This window comes from Lissotriton helveticus, chromosome 5_1 (assembly GCF_964261635.1).
Source record: "Lissotriton helveticus chromosome 5_1, aLisHel1.1, whole genome shotgun sequence".
NCBI lineage: Eukaryota > Metazoa > Chordata > Amphibia > Caudata > Salamandridae > Lissotriton > Lissotriton helveticus.
The window spans coordinates 1,623,366,871-1,623,376,870 of NC_136065.1; positions in this window are offsets into that span (position 1 = coordinate 1,623,366,871).

A 10,000-nucleotide genomic window follows, 5' to 3' on the forward strand; every position below is an offset into this window, starting at 1 on the left:
GGCATGTCAAAGTGCCCAGGATGGGCTCCATGCGTCCCGGGCATTCCTCCCCCCGGGCGTCCGTCGCTCCCTTCTCCGGGCCGACGGCAGGTCAGATTGCCCAGGACGGGCTCCATGGGTCCCGGGCATTCCTCCGCTGGGTGTCCGGCTCTCCCTTCCCCGGGCCAACGGCTTGTCAGAGTGCCCAGGATGGGCTCCACGGGCCCCGGACGTCCGGGGCTCCCTTCCCCGGGCCAACGGCATGCCAGAATGCCCAGGACGGGCTCCACGAGTCCCGGGCGTCCGGGGCTCCCTTCCCTGGGACAACGGCTTGTCAGAGTGCCCAGGACGGGCTCCACGGGTCCCGGGCATCTTGGGCTCCCTTCCCCGGGCCAACGGCATGCCAGAGTGCCCAGGACGGGCTCCACGAGTCCCCGGCGTCCGGGGCTCCCTTCCCCGGGACAACGGCTTGTCAGAGTGCCCAGGACGGGCTCCACGGGTCCCGGGCATCTGGGGCTCCCTTCCCCGTGCCAACGGCATGCCAGAGTGCCCAGGACGGGCTCCACGAGTCCCCGGCGTCCGGGGCTCCCTTCCCCGGGACACCGGCTTGTCAGAGTGCCCATGACGGGCTCCACGGGTCCCGGGTATCTGGGACTCCCTTCCCTGGGCCAACGGCATGCCGGAGTTCCCAGGACAGGCTCCACGGGTCCCGGGCGTCCGGGGCTCCCTTCCCCGGTCCGACGGCTTGTCAGAGTGCCCAGGACGGGTTCCACGGCTCCCGGGCGTCCGGGGTTCCCTTCCCCGGGTCAGCAGAAAGTCAGAGTGCCCAGGACGAGTTCCACGGGTCCCGGGCAGTCCTCCCCCGGGCGTCCGGGGCTCCCTTCCCCGGGCCGTCGGCAGGTCAGAGTGCCCAGGACGGGCTCCATGGGTCCCGGGCAGTCCTCCCCCCGGGCGTCCGGGGCTCCCTTCCCCGGGCAGACGGCAGGTCAGAGTGCCCAGGACGGGCTCCACGGGTCCCGGGCAGTCCTCCCCCCGGGCGTCCGGCGCTCCCTTCTCCAGGCCGATGGCAGGTCAGAGTGACCAGGACGGGCTCCACGGGTCCCGGGCAGTCCTCTCCCGGGCGTACGTGGTTGTCCGACAGATTCGGGCAGATGTGCTTTTACGAACCGGATCGGAATCGGCCCAAATAATAATAATAATAATAATAATCCACATTTGTAAGGCGCACAATCACCCGTAAGGGTCTCTAGGCGCTAGGGGCCGTTGGGAAGATTAAGCAAGCTATTGCCCAGAGTCAAATGGTGCTGGGCTAATCTGCGGCCGGTGCCGGGGATCGAACCCTGATCTCTGGGATGCTCGAGGGTTACTACGCGCTCTACAAAAACCTTAAATAAAAAAATCTCAAGATTCCGGAGTCAGCCGCCCTAGCCGCGGCGCCAGCTATTTCCCAGAGTCACCTGGTGCTGGGCTAATCTGCCGCCGGTGCCGGGGATCGAACCGTGATCTCCAGATTCCGGAGTCAGCCTCCCTAGCCGCGGCGCCAGCTATTTCCCAGAGTCACGTGGTGCTGGGCTAATCTGCGGCCGGTGCCGGGGATCGAACCCTGATCTCTGGGATGCTCGAGGGTTACTACGCGCTCTACAAAAACCTTAAATAAAAAAATCTCCAGATTCCGGAGTCAGCCGCCCTAGCCGCGGCGCCAGCTATTTCCCAGAGTCACCTGGTGCTGGGCTAATCTGCCGCCGGTGCCGGGGATCGAACCGTGATCCCCAGATGGGGATATCCCAAAAATCTGGCATGGATACGGCCCGCCAGGACTGGTTTGGGCACCCCTGATATAGAGGCAGTCAACGCGAAATCTGCTGGGTTCGATTCCGATCCGTGTCAGAAGGACCGTAGGGCTTGGGAGTCCGTACAACAGGGGTGCCCAAACCTGTCCTGGCGGGCCGTATCCATGCCAGATTTTTGGGATATCCCCATCTGGTGATCACGGTTCGATCCCCGGCGCCGGCGGCAGATCAGAGTGCCCAGGACGGGGTCCATGTGACCCGGGCAGTCCTATCCCCTGGGTGTACGTGGTTGTCCGACATGTCGGTCGTATTTGCTTTTACGTACCGGATCGGAATCGGCCCCCATAAAATCGTACGTAAAGTATATAGCAAATCAACCTGAAATCTGCTGGGTCAGAAAGGGCTCGATTCCGATCCGTGTCGGAAGGTTAGGAGTCCGTACGAATTTGTCGGGACGGCATGGCAGAGTGCCCGGGATGGGCTCCATGGCTCTTGGGCAGTCGTCCCCCGGGCGTCCGGGGCTCCATCCAGGCCGACGGCATGGCAGAGTGCCCGGGACGGGCTCCATGCGTCCCGGGCATTCGTCCCCCGGGCGTCCGGGGCTCCATCCAGGCCGGCGGCAAGGCAGTGTGCCCGGGTCGGGCTCCATGCGTCCCGGGCATTCGTCCCCCGGGCGCCTGAAACTGCTGGGTCAGAGAGGGCTCGATTCCGATCCGTGTCGTAAGGTTAGGAGTCCGTACGAATTTGTCAGGACGGCATGGCAGAGTGCCCGGGACGGGCTCCATGCGTCCCGGGCATTCGTCCCCCGGGCGTCCGGGGCTACATCCAGGCTGACGGTATGGCAGAGTGCCCGGGTCGGGCTCCATGGTTTTCACGGTGGTCCTCCCCTGGGTGTCAGGGGGCTCCTGGCCGACGGCATGGAAAAGTACCCAGGACGGGCTCCATGCGTCCCGGGCATTTGTCCCCCGGGCGTCCGGGGCTCCATCCAGGCCGACGGCATGGCAGAGTGCCCGGGTCGGGCTCCATGGTTTCCAGGGTGGTCCTCCCCAGGGTGTCGGGGCGCTCCATGCCGAAGGCATGGAAAAGTGCCCAGGACGGGCTCCATGCGTCCCGGGCATTTGTCCCCCGGGCGTCCGGGGCTCCATCCAGGCCGACGGCATGGCAGAGTGCCCGGGTCGGGCTCCATGGCTTTCACGGTGGTCCTCCCCTGGGTGTCTGGGGGCTCCAGGCCGAAGGCATGGAAAAGTGCCCAGGACGGGCTCCATGCGTCCCGGGCACGGGCACGGGGACGGGGACAGGGTCGGGAGAGTCCAGGCGGCTTCACTTCCGTGTCCAGCCATCTGATCGCCCAGATTCCCTCGGCCATCTGCTCGCCCGGATCCCCTCGGGCATCTGGTCGCCCGCAACGCTTTCCTGAGGGGCGACCAGATGGCCGAACTTCCCTGGAAGTCCCGATGAGGTGCCATTCGCCGCCCGGATCCCGGCGAGGGCTCCAGGAGGTTGGGTACATTCGCGCCTTGGGTCCCCTCTGTCACCTCGCGTGCACAGATTACAAGAAAAGGGGGTCATTTTCCTCCGGATTACTAGGGAGAAGGGTACGCCCGGACACCCCTCCGAGGCTGGTGGTTCTCTGCCATGGGGACCAGATGGGCTATGCCTGGGCAACACCTCCCTAGGCCACCCGGGGCTTCCTTCCTCCAGGCCAACTGCATGTCAAATTGCCCAGGACGGGCTCCATGGCTCCTGGGCAGTCGTCCCCCGGGCGTCCGGGGCTCCTTCCAGGCTGACGGCATTGAAAAGTGCCCAGGACGGGCTCCATGCGTCCCGGGCATTCGTCCCCTGGGCGTCCGGGGCTCCATCTTGGCTGACGGTATGGCAGAGTGCCCGGGTCGGGCTCCATGGTTTTCACGGTGGTCCTCCCCTGGGTGTCTGGGGGCTCCAGGCCGAAGGCATGGAAAAGTGCCCAGGACGGGCTCCATGCGTCCCGGGCATTCGTCCCCCCGGGCGTCCGGGGCACCCATCTCCATGAGGCCAACGGCATAGGCAAAGTACCCAGGACGGGCTCCATGGGTCCCGGGCAGACCACCCCCCGGGCGTCCGGGGGACCCACCTCCAGGCCGACGGAATGTCAAAGTACCCAGGACGGGCTCCATGGGTCCCGGGCAGCTTCCCCCGGGGCGTCCGGGGCACCCACCTCCAGGCCGACGGCATGTCAAAGTACCCAGGACGGGCTCCACGGGTCCCGGGCATTCCTCCCCCAGGTCGTCCGGGCCCTAGAGCTCCGGTGGTCCAACCTGCGCCTGAGGCCCAGCCGGGGTCCAAGAGCCCTGCCTTGCGTGGGCTGGCAGTCAGGAACCCTACCGCGAAGGCTTGGGGTGGATGGGGAGCTGGGAGTCCTTTCGATCCGGGCCATCTGGTCGCCCGCGATGCTTTCCAATGGGGCGACCAGATGGCCGGGCTTCCCTGGAAGTCCCGATGAGGTGCCATTCGCCTCCCGGATCCCAGCTAGGGCTCCATGAGCTCGGGTTCTTTTACGCCTTGGGTCCCCTCTGTCACCTCGCGTGCACGGATTGCAAGAAAGGGGGGTAATTTCCCTCCGGATTACTAGGGGCAGGGTACGCCCGGACACCTCTCCAGGGCTGGTGGTTCTCTGCCCGGGGACCAGATGAGATATGCCTGGGCAACACCTCCCCCGGGCGTCTGGGGGCTCCATTCTCCGGGCCAACGGCATGGCTCAATGCCCAGGACGGGCTCCACGTGTCCCGGACAGACCGCCCCTGGGCGTCCGGGGCACCCATCTCCAGGAGGCCAACGGGATGGCAAAGTACCCGGGAAGGGCTCCACGGGTCCCGGGCAGCCTTCCCCCGGGCGTCCGGGGCTCCCACCTCCAGGCCGACGGCATGTCACACTGCCCAGGACGGGCTCCATGGGCCCCGGACAGACCTCCCCCGGGCGTCCGGGGCACCCATCTCCAGGAGGCCAACAGCGTTGCAAAGTACCCGGAAAGGACTCCACGGGTACCGGGCAGTCCTCCCCCGGGCGTCCGGGGCACCCATCTCCATGAGGCCAACGGCATTGGCAAAGTACCCGGGAGGGGCTCCACGGGTCCCGGGCAGGCCTCCCCCGGGCGTCCAGGGCACCCACCTCCAGGCCGACGGCATGTAAAAGTGCCCAGGACGGGCTCCATGGGTCCCGGGCAGCCCACCCCCGGGCATCTTGGGCACCCATCTCCAGGAGGCCAACAGAGTTGCAAAGTACCCGGGAAGGGCTCCACGGGTACCGGGCAGTCCTCCCCCGGGCGTCCGGGGGGGGCTCCCTTCTCCAGGCCGACGGCATGGTTCAATGCCCAGGACAGGACGTCAAGTGGCCAGGACGGGCTCCATGCGTCCCGGGAATTCGTCCCGGGACGGGGACGGGGACGGGGACGGGGTGGGGAAGAGTCCAGGCGGCTTCACCTCCATGCCCGGCCATCTGGTCGCCCGGATTCCCTCGGCCATCTGGTCGCCCGGATCCCCTCGGGCATCTGGTCGCCCGCAACGCTTTCCTATGGGGGGGGGGACCAGATGGCCGAACTTCCCTGGAAGTCTTAATGAGGTGCCATTCGCCTCCCGGATCCCAGCGAGGGCTCCATGAGGTCGGGTTCTTTCACGCCTTGGGTCCCCTCTGTCACCTCGCGTGCACAGATTGCAAGAAAGGGGGGTAATTTGCCTCCGGATTACTATGGGGCAGGGTATGCCCGGACACCCCTCCAGGTTTGGTGGTTCTCTGCCATGGGGACCAGATGGGATATGCCTGGGCAACACCTCCCTAGGCCACCCGGAGCTTCCTTCCTCCAGGCCAACTGCATGTCAAATTGCCCAGGACGGGCTCCATGGCTCTTGGGCAGTCGTCCCCCGGGCGTCCGGTGCTCCATCCAGGCCGACGGCATGGCAGAGTGCCCGGGACAGGCTCCATGCGTCCCGGGCCTTCGTCCCCCCGGGCGTCCGGGGCTCCATCCAGGCTGACGGCATGGCAGAGTGCCCGGGACGGGCTCCACGGGCCCCGGGCGTCCGGGGCTCCCTTCCCCGGGCCAGCGGCATGTCAGAGTGCCCAGGACGGGCTCCACGGGCCCCGGTCATCCGGGGCACCCTTCCCCGGGCCAGCGGCATGTCAGAGTGCCCAGGACCAGTTCCACGGGTCCCGGGCAGTCCTCCCCCGGGCGTCCGGGGGGGGCTCCCTTCTCCAGGCCAAAGCATTTCAGAGTGCCCAGGACGGGCTCCACGGGTTCCGGGCGTCCAGGTCTCCCTTCCCCGGGCCAACGGCTTGTCAGAGTGCCCAGGACGGGCTCCACGGGCCCCGGGCGTCCGGGGCACCCTTCCCCGGGCCAGCGGCATGTCAGAGTGCCCAGGACGAGTTCCACGGGTCCCGGGCAGTCCTCCCCCTGGGTGTCCGGGGCTCCCTTCCCCGGGCCAAAGCATTTCAGAGTGCCCAGGACGGGCTCCACGGGTCCCGGACGTCCGGGGCTCCCTTCCCCGGGCCAACGGCATACAGGAGTGCCCAGGACGGGCTCCACGGGTCCCGGACGTCCGGGGCTCCCTTCCCCGGGCCAACGGCATACAGGAGTGCCCAGGACGGGCTCCACAGGTCCCGGTCGTCTGGGGCTCCCTTCCCCGGGCCAACGGCTTGTCAGAGTGCCAAGGACGGGCTCCACGGGTCCCGGTCGTCTGGGGTCCCTCCCCCCCGGGCCAACAGCAGGTCAGAGTGCCCAGGACGGGCTCCATGGGTCCCGGGCAGCCCGCCCCCCGGGCGTTCGGGGCACCCATCTCCAGGAGGCCAACGGCGTTGCAAAGTACCCGGGAAGGGCTCCACGGGTACCGGGCAGTCCTCCCCCGGGCGTCCGGGGCTCCCTTCTCCAGGCCAACGACATGGTTCAATGCCCAGGACGGGCTCCATGTGTCCCGGACAGACCTCCCCCGGGCGTCCGGGGCACCCATCTCCAGGCCAACGGCATGGCTCAATGCCCAGGACGGGCTCCATGGGTCCGGGGAGGCGTCCCATGCGCCTCCGGGCTTGGGAGCCCCGGCTGGGTCCAGGGGCCCGGGCGGGCCCCCGGGTCGGGTGCTCCGGCCCTGGTCCCTGTCTCCCAGCCTACCGCACTGCCAAGGGCCTAGGAATGGGTTCCGTTGTTCCCGGGGAGCCTACCCTTGCTTGGCTGGGTTCAGGAGCAGTGGCTTGGGCCCCTGAGGGCCCGGGGAGGGCGGCCTCCCCACCCCGGGCTCTGTCCTTGGTCCTGCTGCGTGGCAGGGTGCCCGGGACGGGGTCCGGAGGGACCGGGGAGGCGTCCCATGCACCTCCGGGCTTGGGAGCCCCGGCTGGGTCCAGGGGCCCGGGCGGGCCCCAGGTCGGGTGCTCCGGCCCTGGTCCCTGTCTCCCAGCCTACCGCACTGCCAAGGGCCTAGGAATGGGTTCCGTTGTTCCCGGGGAGCCTCCCCTTGCTTGGCTGGGTTCAGGAGCAGTGGCTAGGGCCCCTGAGGGCCCGGGGAGGGCGGCCTCCCCACCCCGGGCTCTGTCCTTGGTCCTGCTGCGTGGCAGGGTGCCCGGGACGGGGTCCGGAGGGACCGGGGAGGCGTCCCATGCACCTCCGGGCTTGGGAGCCCCGGCTGGGTCCAGGGGCCCGGGCGGGCCCCGGGTCGGGTGCTCCGGCCCTGGGCCCTGTCTCCCAGCCTACCGCACTGCCAAGGGCCTAGGAATGGGTTCCGTTGTTCCCGGGGAGCCTCCCCTTGCTTGGCTGGGTTCAGGAGCAGTGGCTAGGGCCCCTGAGGGCCCGGGGAGGGCGGCCTCCCCACCCCGGGCTCTGTCCTTGGTCCTGCTGCGTGGCAGGGTGCCCGGGACGGGGTCCGGAGGGACCGGGGAGGCGTCCCATGCACCTCCGGGCTTGGGAGCCCCGGCTGGGTCCAGGGGCCCGGGCGGGCCCCGGGTCGGGTGCTCCGGCCCTGGGCCCTGTCTCCCAGCCTGCCGCACTGCCAAGGGCCCGGGAAGGGGTTCCGATGTGCCCGGGGAGCCTCCCCTTGCTTGGCTGGGTTCAGGAGCAGTGGCTAGGGCCCCTGAGGGCCCGGGGAGGGCGGCCTCCCCACCCCGGGCTCTGTCCTTGGTCCTGCTGCGTGGCAGGGTGCCCGGGACGGGGTCCGGAGGGACCGGGGAGGCGTCCCATGCACCTCCGGGCTTGGGAGCCCCGGCTGGGTCCAGGGGCCCGGGCGGGCCCCGGGTCGGGTGCTCCGGCCCTGGGCCCTGTCTCCCAGCCTGCCGCACTGCCAAGGGCCCGGGAAGGGGTTCCGATGTGCCCGGGGAGCCTCCCCTTGCTTGGCTGGGTTCAGGAGCAGTGGCTAGGGCCCCTGAGGGCCCGGGGAGGGCGGCCTCCCCACCCCGGGCTCTGTCCTTGGTCCTGCTGCGTGGCAGGGTGCCCGGGACGGGGTCCGGAGGGACCGGGGAGGCGTCCCATGCACCTCCGGGCTTGGGAGCCCCGGCTGCGTCCAGGGGCCCGGCCGGGCCCCGGGTCGGGTGCTCCGGCCCTGGGCCCTGTCTCCCAGCCTGCCGCACTGCCAAGGGCCCGGGAAGGGGTTCCGATGTGCCCGGGGAGCCTCCCCTTGCTTGGCTGGGTTCAGGAGCAGTGGCTAGGGCCCCTGAGGGCCCGGGGAGGGCGGCCTCCCCACCCCGGGCTCTGTCCTTGGTCCTGCTGCGTGGCAGGGTGCCCGGGACGGGGTCCGGAGGGACCGGGGAGGCGTCCCATGCGCCTCCGGGCTTGGGAGCCCCGGCTGGGTCCAGGGGCCCGGGCGGGCCCCGGGTCGGGTGCTCAGGCCCTGGGCCCTGTCTCCCAGCCTGCCGCACTGCCAAGGGCCCGGAAAGGGGTTCCGATGTGCCCGGGGAGCCTCCCCTTGCTTGTCTGTGTTCAGGAGCTCCATCCGGGGCCCCTGAGGGCCCCGGGGAGGGTGGCCTCCCCACCCCGGGCTCCGTCCTGGGTCCTGCCGCGGGGCAGGGTGCCCGGGACGGGGTCCGGCGGGCCCGGGGAGGCTTCCCCTGTGCCTCCGGGCCTGGGAGCCCCGGCTGGGTCCAGGGGCCCGGTCGGGGCCCCGGGTCGGGCGCTCCGGCCCTGGGCCCGGTCCCCCGGGCTGCCGCTCCACCCAGGGCCCAGGACAGGGGTCCGTCGGTCCCTTGCAGGCCTCCCCTGCTTGTCAAGGTGTAAGCGGGCCCCGGGTCGGAGGGCCCGCCGGCCCCTGGCAGCCTCCATGGCTGTGGCCCGGCTGGGGCCCCGGGCCTCCGGCCCGGCATGCCCCGGGCGCCCGCTCCCTCCTTCGTGGGGGCACGGGGCGACCGGATGGCGTCCCTTTCGTGCCCGGCCATCTGGTCGCCCGGATCCCCTCGGCCATCTGGTCTCCCGGATCCCCTCGGCCATCTGGTCTCCAGGATCCCCTCGGCCATCTGGTCTCCCGGATCGCCTCGGCCATCTGGTCGCCCGCAATGCTTTCCAATGGGGGCGACCAGATGGCCGAACTTCCCTGGAAGTCCCGATGAGGTGCCATTTGCCTCCCGGATCCCAGCGAGGGCTCCAGGAGGTCGGGTACTTTCGCGCCTTGGGTCCCCTCTGTCACCTCTAGTGCACGGATTACAAGAAAGGGGGGTAATTTTCCTCCGGATTACTAGGGAGAGGGTCAGTCAGACCTCCGTGTGGTCTGGCGATTCTGAATCAGGGGAAGGCAGGACCCGGGCCCTCCCGCCGGGGCCCCCAGGGGCCTGGGTACGCACCTGCTGCTTAGCCCCCTTGCCGATGGGCCTTTTCCTCCGAGTTTGCTCAGGCAGGTCCCCGCGAGGTCTGGCCATGCTGAGACGGGGCCAGGCAGCACCCGGGCCCGCCCGCCGGGGCCCCCAGGGGCCCGGGAATGCACCTGCCTCTCAGCCCTTTCCCGATGGTCCTTTGAGGGTCGCTCGATCGTCAATCGCCCCGGGGCTTCCCCGGACGCGGCTGGGGCCGTCGCAGGGTTAGCTCCGCTTCCCCTTCGTCCCCCCACAAGTTCAGACCCCCCCGATCGCTCGTGGCATGGTCCCTCCCCGGGTCCTGCCGCGGAGGTACGCCGCCGGCGCGTCTGGCCCCCGAGAAAGGGGCCAGGCGACCGGTCCGCCCCGGGACCCGTCCCGGGGCGCCTGGCTGCGTGCCGCGCGAGGCTGTCTGTGGTGTCCCACCGGCTGCCCGCGCGCGC